At 44.2% G+C, this 9,612-nt stretch overlaps 1 long non-coding RNA gene and 2 other non-coding genes across 3 annotated transcripts; 2 read left to right on the plus strand and 1 right to left on the minus strand.

Moving 5' to 3' along the window:
- Positions 1–1,466: 1,466 nt before the first annotated feature.
- On the minus strand, positions 1,467–8,315 carry LOC149370068 (uncharacterized). Its single transcript, XR_016290863.1, has 3 exons — positions 8,208–8,315; positions 3,744–3,887; positions 1,467–2,015 (listed from the first exon to the last, which is right to left on the minus strand). It is a non-coding gene; the product is annotated as an uncharacterized LOC149370068 (long non-coding RNA).
- On the plus strand, positions 6,130–6,200 carry TRNAG-GCC (transfer RNA glycine (anticodon GCC)). Its single transcript has one exon. It is a non-coding gene; the product is annotated as a tRNA-Gly (tRNA).
- Positions 8,316–8,532: 217 nt separating the features above from the next.
- On the plus strand, positions 8,533–8,603 carry TRNAG-GCC (transfer RNA glycine (anticodon GCC)). Its single transcript has one exon. It is a non-coding gene; the product is annotated as a tRNA-Gly (tRNA).
- The last annotated feature ends 1,009 nt before the right edge of the window (positions 8,604–9,612 follow it).

The following is a 9,612-nucleotide window of genomic DNA, read 5'->3' on the forward strand; positions in this document are numbered from 1 at the left end:
AGTTTAGCTTATTAAACAACATTTCTTGCATCGTGAATGATGAGGCCATTTGCTCTACTACAGGTCTCAGTGCGTAGGAGCTCGTTATGTATTTTTTTTAAGCAATTAATTTTCACTTGAAGTGATGCACAAGGAAGGAGCAATGCAAGTTTCCTTAAGCTTTACAAATGTAAAATGGCCGCGTTCAGCGAAAAACTTGGGCACTGTAGCTGTGGCGAACGAACATCGGCTCATAAGGCCTGTATCAGTCGTAGCGGTGTCATTGTTGTGTTGCCGTTGAGACTTCCAACATAACGCCGTTGTCCCAACTACAAGCAGCTGCAGAGAATAATAGCCTGCGGTTTCTTAGCAATCAATGCTAATGGCGCATTGACTTCAGGGTCCGCTTTGCAGCAACAGTTGCCCCTCGAAAATTTGGCGCGTCTATGCTGAAGACGCTGGCCGCTTGCGTGCCCTAGATAGAAACGGTATTGTGCAAATGCGCTGGCGACGTGTAGAAATGGCGAACTGCACAGCAGCGTCGGCGACGGTGGTTCAGTACTTGACGCAAAAAACAAATGAACCAGTCCAACGCCACCGCTTTTGACTGAAATAAACAAGTTTGTTCGCCTGGTTTTCTCCCAGGTCGACGCCCAAAGAAAAAATGCAAACACTCGATGGATTTTTTGAATATTGCTGCGCGACGCACAGAGCACATTGATCACGTACCATATCTTAGAAATCAAGAAAACATTGCAGACAAAGGCACGTGAAAAGATTGACAGCTGCCTTCTTTGCCACGCGTCCGCTTTCTCTCTTGCCTTTAACGTCTCCGTTCCAGTGTGTGCTGGGATCGCGATAACTTTTTAGGGGCACCCCAAGCTACCGCGTCGGCAAGTCAGTCCATTGCAGTCGAGAAAAAAAAAATCTGGTGAAACATCCCATTCCCAATGCCAATATCCGGAGCTTTTTTCCCAGTTTACCCGACATCCAGTTTGGTCGCAGAACTTTTCGACCACATTCGTAGCTTCACGAATGCTGTCTCTGTTTGTGCAAAATACCGCTATGTCGTCCGCGTATGCAAGGATCTTAACTTCGGCTGCCTGAAGCTTGAATCCAGAAATGCAGTCACTGTTAAAAATGGCCAAGCACAACGGCTCGAGATATACTGCAAAAAGCAGGGGAGAAACCACCGACGAGCGTACCATGAGGCTGTTGGTAAGTTCGCCGTTAACTATAATTCGCGTCGTACAATTTGCGTAAGCCATTTTTACCCCTTCTACTATTACGCTTTATTTTCTGTAACGACCAGGTCAAGCAAGAACAGAATGAACCTTTATTGATAGCAGCTGCTCGGTTTTATAGGGGCAGGTCGATGTAGGCACGTGTGTAGGCGACAACGGCAGCGGTCGGTTCGGGATGGGCTGGCACGCACAGCGCATGCGTATCATGTACGATACATTTTCCCTTGTTTATTGAATCTTGGGAATGCGTCACGAATTCACTTGGTTGAAGTTGTGATCGTAGTAAAGCCTGTTTGGCGGCCTCCTGTTTCTGGTGGACCGCCTCACCGCTGGTGTAGAGTGTCCGTCCGTAGATGGCGCAGCAGCTACTCTTCTTGGACTGGGCCCCTGCTCGTCGACGAGCTCGCACTCACTCTCGGACTCGTCACTTCCGAGTGCGTTGCTCTCGAAGGATTCCAACGTCGCACTTAGATGCTTGCGGTTGCGGCGAAGCAGCTTGTTATCTTCGGTAAGCACCCGGTATGACCGCGGCGCTACCGGCCCCAGTACTTGCGCTTTGCGAGTCCACTGTTTGTGACGGATCCTAACCACTTCTCCTTTCCGGAGGGCCGGTAGAGATTTTGCGCCGGTGTCGAGCGGCTTGCGTTTGAAGACTGTTGTTTTTGGCTGTTGGCTGAAGTCGGGAAGTCGCGTACGCAGTCTTCTGCCTTGCAGGAGCTCACCCGGCGAACGACCGTCCTCCAACGGAGTCGAACGGTAGGAAAGCAGTCCAAGCCAGAAGTCTTCCCGTGTCTGTTGCGTTTTTTTCAATCATTTAAATCAACATTCTAATGACATTGCCCTAACCTTATTCGAACATTTAAACAACATGAATAAAACAGTATTCAAAATGGTAAAGACTATACGAAGCCTCCAAATGTGAAAGTGCAGAACTTACCAACACCTTTCATGGCCCTACGAAGAAGGTGACACTGCAGCTCTACAATAACACCACTACCATTATGTGGAGCTCACTGTCTAAAAGATACGAGAGTCTTTTTTGAATAGCCATTAGTGAAGGGTGTGCGATTAGCGATAGCGGTGAATGGTCAATAAGACAGTTTTTTAAGAAAATAACAGGGCTGTGCCTACAATCTGTGGCAGGCACCATCCTAGAGATTTAGTCGTAAAGTACGACTAATTGAAGAACAGCACTACTCTCAGAGCAATGGAAAAACTTCTGGCACACAATGCTTGAAATATTATTCAGATATTATAACAACATTTAGAACACAGCATTCAAATAACATTTAGTTCGAACGGTGAAGTAATGCTAATAATAAGGACAAAACATAATTTGATAATTATTAACCTTACATAATATTTGCGAACCAAGGTTAGCAAAATGTTTACTTTGAACGAGAAAGTAATATTTCGGAGAGAAAATGTAAATAGGGGTTCGACATTTCGGCTTTTATCCTCTTAATATGGGGAGGCGATTTTCGGTGCTTTTATCAGAAAATTTCGCTTTGTTTGCGTGTGTGCGGATATTGACTTCGGCGAAAGGTTGCTGACCTGTTTCGGTGATTTAATTGGGCAGTCCTGTGTGGACCAAAAGTCATCTAGTGTCTATTTCATTGTTTTTGTCTATTTGTTGCGCTGTAATCAACGCGCAGATCAGAATACTTTTAGCTGCACTTGTAGAATGAACTGATATCGTTATTAAGAAACTAATAATAATAATAATCACCACCAGCCTGACTACACCCACTGCAGGACAAAGGTCTCCTTATCGCTGCAATTAACCCTATGCTGTGCCAACGTCGGCCACCGCATCCCCGCAAACTTCATAATCTCATCCGCCCACCTAACTTTCGGCCGCCCCTGCTACGCTAGCCTTCTCTTGGAATCCAGTTTGTTACCCTTGGCTACCTTGCCTTCGCATTACACGCCCTGCCCAAGTTCATTACTTCCTCCTGATTTCGACCAGGATGTCATTAACACGCGTTTGTTCCCTCACCCACTCGCCTTCTTCCGGACTCTTACAGTTGCAGCCATAATTTTTCCTTCCCAGCTCTCTGCATTGTCCTTAAGTTGAACAATGTTCATTATCCTCCATATTTATTTATTTACTTATTCATTTATTTATTTATTTATTTTATTTTACCCTCAGCGCCTTGCAGGCATTGCAGAGGGGAGTGGGCAGAAAATATAGAACAAAACAATGGAGAAAAAGGAAACGGGTACATCAAAGATTAGTCCTGTGTATACAATGTTAGCTAAGACAAAAATACATTAGTGCAGAACAAAATCGTCAGAGTTTACACAACACCAGGCAAAGCTTTGCGAAAGTTATTTACGTCAGTAATAGATACAATTTCACCAGGAAGATCGTTCCATTCCTTAGAATACGCGGGAGAAATGAGTGTAAGAAAGAACGCCTACACGCCATAGGCGATTAGCGGTAAGATATAGCCGTTCTTTAGGTGTATTGAGAAAAGTGCATAAAAGCTGGATCATAGGGGTGCTCGGCTAACATACCATATCATGATGAATCCGCCGGTTCTCGTCCAAGAACTCGGTTGTCATGTTATCTTTGGATTGTCGTCCTGGGCTGAGCGAGAGGATCTTGCAACATGTAATCTGTGGGCCTGTGGCATCGAGAAAACAGCGGCTCTGTCGTCCCTGTAGCCAGAACGTGATACTTTTTAGTGACGCCAATGAATGCCTTTTTGTCACCGTATTTCACGCTGTTGATAAACCTACTTAACCAACCAACTCCTTTAAGCGGGTCGTGATAGTGAAGTAATGATGCTATTATATCTAGCAGGCGCAGGAGAGGTGCTTCTTACCGGTCTTAAGATGCGTGCAAGCTAGCTAAGCAGTACCTTAATTTCCAAAACTGTGCTGGTTATGAACCAATACAACCGTTGCATGACGAACCTCGCAAACTGACTTAGCTCATTCTCAACTTTGACTGATGTACCCCTCACTCAACAGCCAGCCTTGCATGCCGCGAATACAGACATTTTCCTGTTAAAACCAAAATTTTAAACTGAATTCCGCGTTTTTTCATCAGTATTTTTGTGGCTTAAATCGAGAAGGACTAGTTTCTGTAATGACGTTATTTTTCGTGTTTAACCTTAACGTAACGTTACTTGTGACATGTAAGGTTAGTGGAACCAATATAACAATTATACAGCATTATTTAGATGTTCGGCAAGATCAGGAGTGTAATGAGATAGTATAATACACAAGAGTTTTTCCATTTCGCCTCTATCGAGTCTCACCACGGTCAGGATTCTTTTCTGAGACCTTGGGATCAGCAGCAAAAAAAAACGTGCGAAATGTAATTTCTTTTATCTTAGTTGTTTACAATATCCTCTACTGTATTTTGTCCTTAAAACCGCCTGGTAGAAGTTCGGTGTTCACTTTTCTTTCTTCTTACGTTCTTTTGTGAAGACCTAATACCTGTGGCTAAAGCAAGCGCTGCTAGCAAACATGCTTTTTCCCCGTTTTAATTCTTGCGGATGGGAGGATGATGGGGAAAGACCTCCTCTAAACGTTTAGCTTATTAACCAACATTTCTTGCATCGTGAAGGATGAGGTCATTTGCCCTACTACAAGTGTTAGTGCATCGGAGCTCGTTATGTAGTTTTTTCAACCAATTAATTTACACTTGAAGTGATGGACAAGGAAGGGGCATTACAAGCTTCCTTTGGCTTTACGAAAGTAAAATGCCCACATTCAGCGAAAAATTTTCAGTCTGTACCTGCGGCGAAGGAAAATCGGCTCATAAGGCCTGTATCAGTTACAACGGTGCCATTGTGTTACCTTTGAGACTTCCAAGGATAACAACTCCTGCAGGTGTTAGCAGCGCACACGAAACAAGGACGGACAGAAAAGAGAACGAAACACAGCGCTGACTTTCAACTGAGCTTCATTGGAAAAATAAGCGACTTCTATACAAAGAATTTTTTAACACGTGACTCAGAAGATGTCAACACGTCCTACTACATGTGCCATCCAAAATCACTGATACTCTAGATAAACCCTGATAAAAACGTGATTGAAAACACTGAGTAATCCTAAGAAGACATGATAGGTGAATGAGATTAAACGGGTTAGATGTGCAACGCCCACCTTTTTTCTTAAGACACGTGCCGCTTAAAACCATCTTAATTGTGTTATGATCAACATCGGTGAAGAAACAACACTGGAACTTTCACTTTTTTAACAACGGGAGCCCATATACAGCTTCACCCTGCTTTTGAATTTTGGTATCAAAATTTTTTGACAGGGTTTTCTATTGTTGTTTCTTCACCGTTGTTGATCATAACACCCTTTAGATGGTTTTAAGAGGCACGTGTCTTAAGAAAAAAGGTGGGCGTTGCACAAATCTAACCCGTTTCATCTCATTGACCTGTCATGTCTTCTCAGGACTCCTCAGTGTTTTCAATCACGTTCTTAATCAGGGTTTATCTAGAGTATCAGTGATTTTGGATGGCACTTGTAGTAGGACGTTTTGATACCTTCTGGGTCACATGTTAAAAAATTCTTTTTATAGAAGTCGCTTATTTTTCCAATAAAGCCCAGTTGAAAGTCAGCGCTGTGTTTTGTTCCCTTTGCTGTCCGTCCTTGTTTCGTGTGCGCTGCTAACATCTACAGCATGAAAAGGAAATATCCCAAGAAAAGACGATAACAACACCATTGTCCCAACTACGCGCAGCTGCAGAGAACACTAGCCTGTGGTTACTGAGCAAGTGATGCTAGTGGCGCATTGGCTTCAGGGTCTGGTGTGCAGCCACAGTTGGTCATCGCAAACTTGGCGCGTCTGTTCTGAAGGCGGTGTCCGCTTGTGTGACCTAGATAGAAACGGGATTGCGGAAATGCGCCGGCCACGTGTAGAACTGACCAATCAGCGTTGGCGTCGGTGGTTCAGTGGTAGAATACTCGCCTGCCACGCGGGTGGCCCGGGTTCGATTCCCGGCCGACGCATGTTTTACTTTTATTGTAATTGCAAAGCATTTTCTCTTTTGCGGAATTTTCGTGGCCACTGTCGTAAAAACAGTTTCGATCTGGTACTCTTCTTGGCGTTCTGGCGTAGATGCCTTTTCAACGAAAACCCATGTAGTACTTGCCGGAAAAGCGTAGCCCTTTTGCCTCATCCATCCATACTGTCGAGCACGGCAACATGTGCACTTCCTTCTGCGCACTTTACTCCCGTGACGTAGAGAAGGCTCCGACTCTTCCCTGTTGCGCAGCGTGGCCGGGCTGTGGCTCGTTGAGCTTTTTTTTTTACTCACAGCTGAATGGTTATGTTGATTGATGTGCTCGCTTGAATGGCGCATAAGCAGCTCTAAGCACTCCAAAAATCTCACCGTTGTACTGACTGACTAGCAGTTTTTAAAATGTTAGTTTACTGATGTCCTTTTCGTATTTTATAAATCCATCAACTCATGATGTGTTTACAGTTGCATTCTCTTCTAACAGTGGAAAGGAAGGTGTTTGTCGTATAAATACCATGAAATGCGTTTTCCTTACCTTTTCGAATTTCCTGCTGAAAACTAAAACATGATTTATTGAGACCGCTTCAGTGCATAGTTCACGAAGGAGGTTTCCTTGTTTCTTGTGTTTGAAGCTATGTGTAAGATGCGCATATCCAATGCAAAATGCATAAGATTACTTCGAAAAGCGATCTGTGTAGAAACGACTTCGAGTCGCGGGGGATCGGCTTTACTAGGCGAATGCTACGCGAAAAAAAAAGAGGAAAGGAACGAGTTTGTGGATTATTGGCGCAGAGAAAGTCACAAGCACACGGGGGCCGAGCGGCAAATGGATTTACCTCCAGAGGCTCCATGTATACGAAGCTGCTGCAGATGATGCGTGTTGATGGCAGCGGTGAAACAGCCGCTTAGTCACCGCGGTAGACAGAACATGATCCTTTTCAGCGACCCCCATGCACAGGTTTGTGTCAGTGTCATACGTGCAGTTGATGAACATGCTTAACCGGCCAACTCCTCCAAGCAGGTCGTGATAGCGAGCAAATGATACCAATACATCAAACAGGCAGACAGGGCGTGGTTCCTCCCCATCTACAGTTGCGTGGAAGCTAGCGGAGCAATAAGCAAAACTCCTCTGCTCATCCAACAAAGCCACTGTTACATGCCGCCCCTGGTTTAATGACTTAGCTGATCCTCACCTTCGACGGACGCAACCCTTACTCAATAGTCAGTTTTGCATGCCAGGAATGCTGGAATTGGTGGGTTAAAACCGAATGTCGAAAAATCAGTTCCGCGTGCATTCATCAGTTTTATTTTTTTTTCGGCAGAAATCGAGAACTCCGAGACCTACATATGACGTTGATTGTCTATGTATAACCTTTTACTTAAACACTACAGTGCAATACGTAACGTTACTGGGACTTATATAGCAATTTTATAGCGTTATTCAAATGTGCGGTAATAACTGGTGTGCGATCACATGGTATAATAGCACATCGGAGTTTTTCCTTTTCATTTCCATCGAATGGCGGCCGCCACTGCCGGGATTTATTTCTGTGGCCTCAGGATCAGCAAAATAAAATATGCAGAGAGTTTTTCTTTTATGTTAGTGATTTAGAAGATCATATACCATTATTTATGCTCACAATAGGCTCATGGAAGTTCAGTGGTCATACTTTTATGTTCTTCCATTATTTTATGAAGACCTCAGATTCTGTTATTAAATAATGGGCTGTTAGCAAAAATACTGTTTTTCCAGTGTTTTATTCTTGTGGGTGGGATAGGGACGGCGCCTTTTCTAAACTTTTAGTTTATAAAACAACATTTCCTCCATCGTGAAGATTGAGGCGATGTGGCCTACTGTAGGTCTTTGTGCATATGAGCTCGTTATGTCGTTTGTGAACTATGTAATTTACCCTTGAGGTAATGGACAAAGAAAGAGCATTAAAGGTTCCCTTAAAGTGCGACACAACCAAACGCCGACGTTCAGCGAAAAACATACCCTGTAGCTGCGGCGAACGAACATCAGCTCGTATAGGCCTGGGTCAGTTCAACGGTGCCATTGTTGTGTGGCCGTTGAGAGTTCCAACAAAACATGCGTGTTGCTCCCATTACACGCAGCTGCACAGAATAATACTCTGCGGTTCATATATCAAGCCATGCTAGTGGCGCGTTGGCCTACGGGTCCCCTTTCCTATCACAGCTGCCCCTCGACAAAGTGACGCGTCTCCGCTGAAGGCGTTCGCCGCCCGTGTGACCTAGATACGGACTGGATTGCGCAAATGCAGTGGCCGCGTGTAGAAATGGCGGACTGCACAGGAGCGTCGGCGTCGGTGGTTCAGTGGTAGAATACTCGCCTGCCACGCGGGTGGCCCGGGTTCGATTCCCGGCCGACGCAGTTCGTTTTTCTGAAAAAGCCCAAGATTTTCTTTTTTGAGGAATTTTTGCAGCCTGTGTAATAGCAGTATGGTTTTGATCTAGTACTCTTCTTCGTGCTCTTGATTAGACGCCGTTTCAACGAAAGCTCGTGAACATGTCTGGAAAGCGTAGCCCGACACCAACAGACTTTTGCCTCGTTATGATCGAGCACAGCAACAAGAAGTGCATGTCGTTCAGTGCGCTTTGCATCTGTGGCATTGTGACGTCTCTGATTCTTTATTATCTTGCTGGTTGGCTGCGCCATGACTCGTTGCAGTTGTTTCCTCGCTGTTGATTGGTTCGTTCGTTAGTTTGCTCAGTTTAATTGCGCATAAGAATCTAAAAGGGCTCGAAAAATCTAACTGTTGCGTTTACTGAGAAAGTTTTTAAGGTGTTACAGTTTAGTGATTACATTTCCTCATTTTATAAGTCCACCAGCTGATGATGTGTTTGTTGTTATATTCTCTCATAAAAGTACGTTAGAGTTGAAGGGAACCTGGTTGTCATAAAATACAGCGAAATGATTTTTTCTGAGCTTTTCGAGTGTTATGCAGGGAAATAGAACATTACTGAGACCGCTTCAGCACTTTTTTCACAAAGGAGATTTCCTGGTTTCATGAGTACGAAGCTGTGTGCAAAGTGCTTATTTACAAAGCGAAAACGACATAAGATGACTTCAATAAACCGTTCTTTGTGCTGGAACAGCTTCGATTCGATGAGGATCGGCTTTAACAGATGAATGCTACGCACAAAAACAAAAGCACGAGGTTGTGCATTACTGGCGCAGAGAAAAGCAGAACACTAACGGCAGGCGGTCAGTGGATTTATCTTCAGAGGCTATAAAATACAAGAAGTTCTTGCAGATGATCAAAAAACGTAAAAATAAAATGGCCATCTCGGAGTTCAGGATTCAATTTAAAGCAAGATAATTATTTTTGCTCATCAAGCGATGAATTAATTGAGGCAGGGCTTCACTGACACAAAAATAT

This window comes from Amblyomma mixtum, chromosome 1 (assembly GCF_055824585.1).
Source record: "Amblyomma mixtum isolate Tamu chromosome 1, ASM5582458v1, whole genome shotgun sequence".
NCBI classification, from domain to species: Eukaryota; Metazoa; Arthropoda; class Arachnida; order Ixodida; family Ixodidae; genus Amblyomma; species Amblyomma mixtum.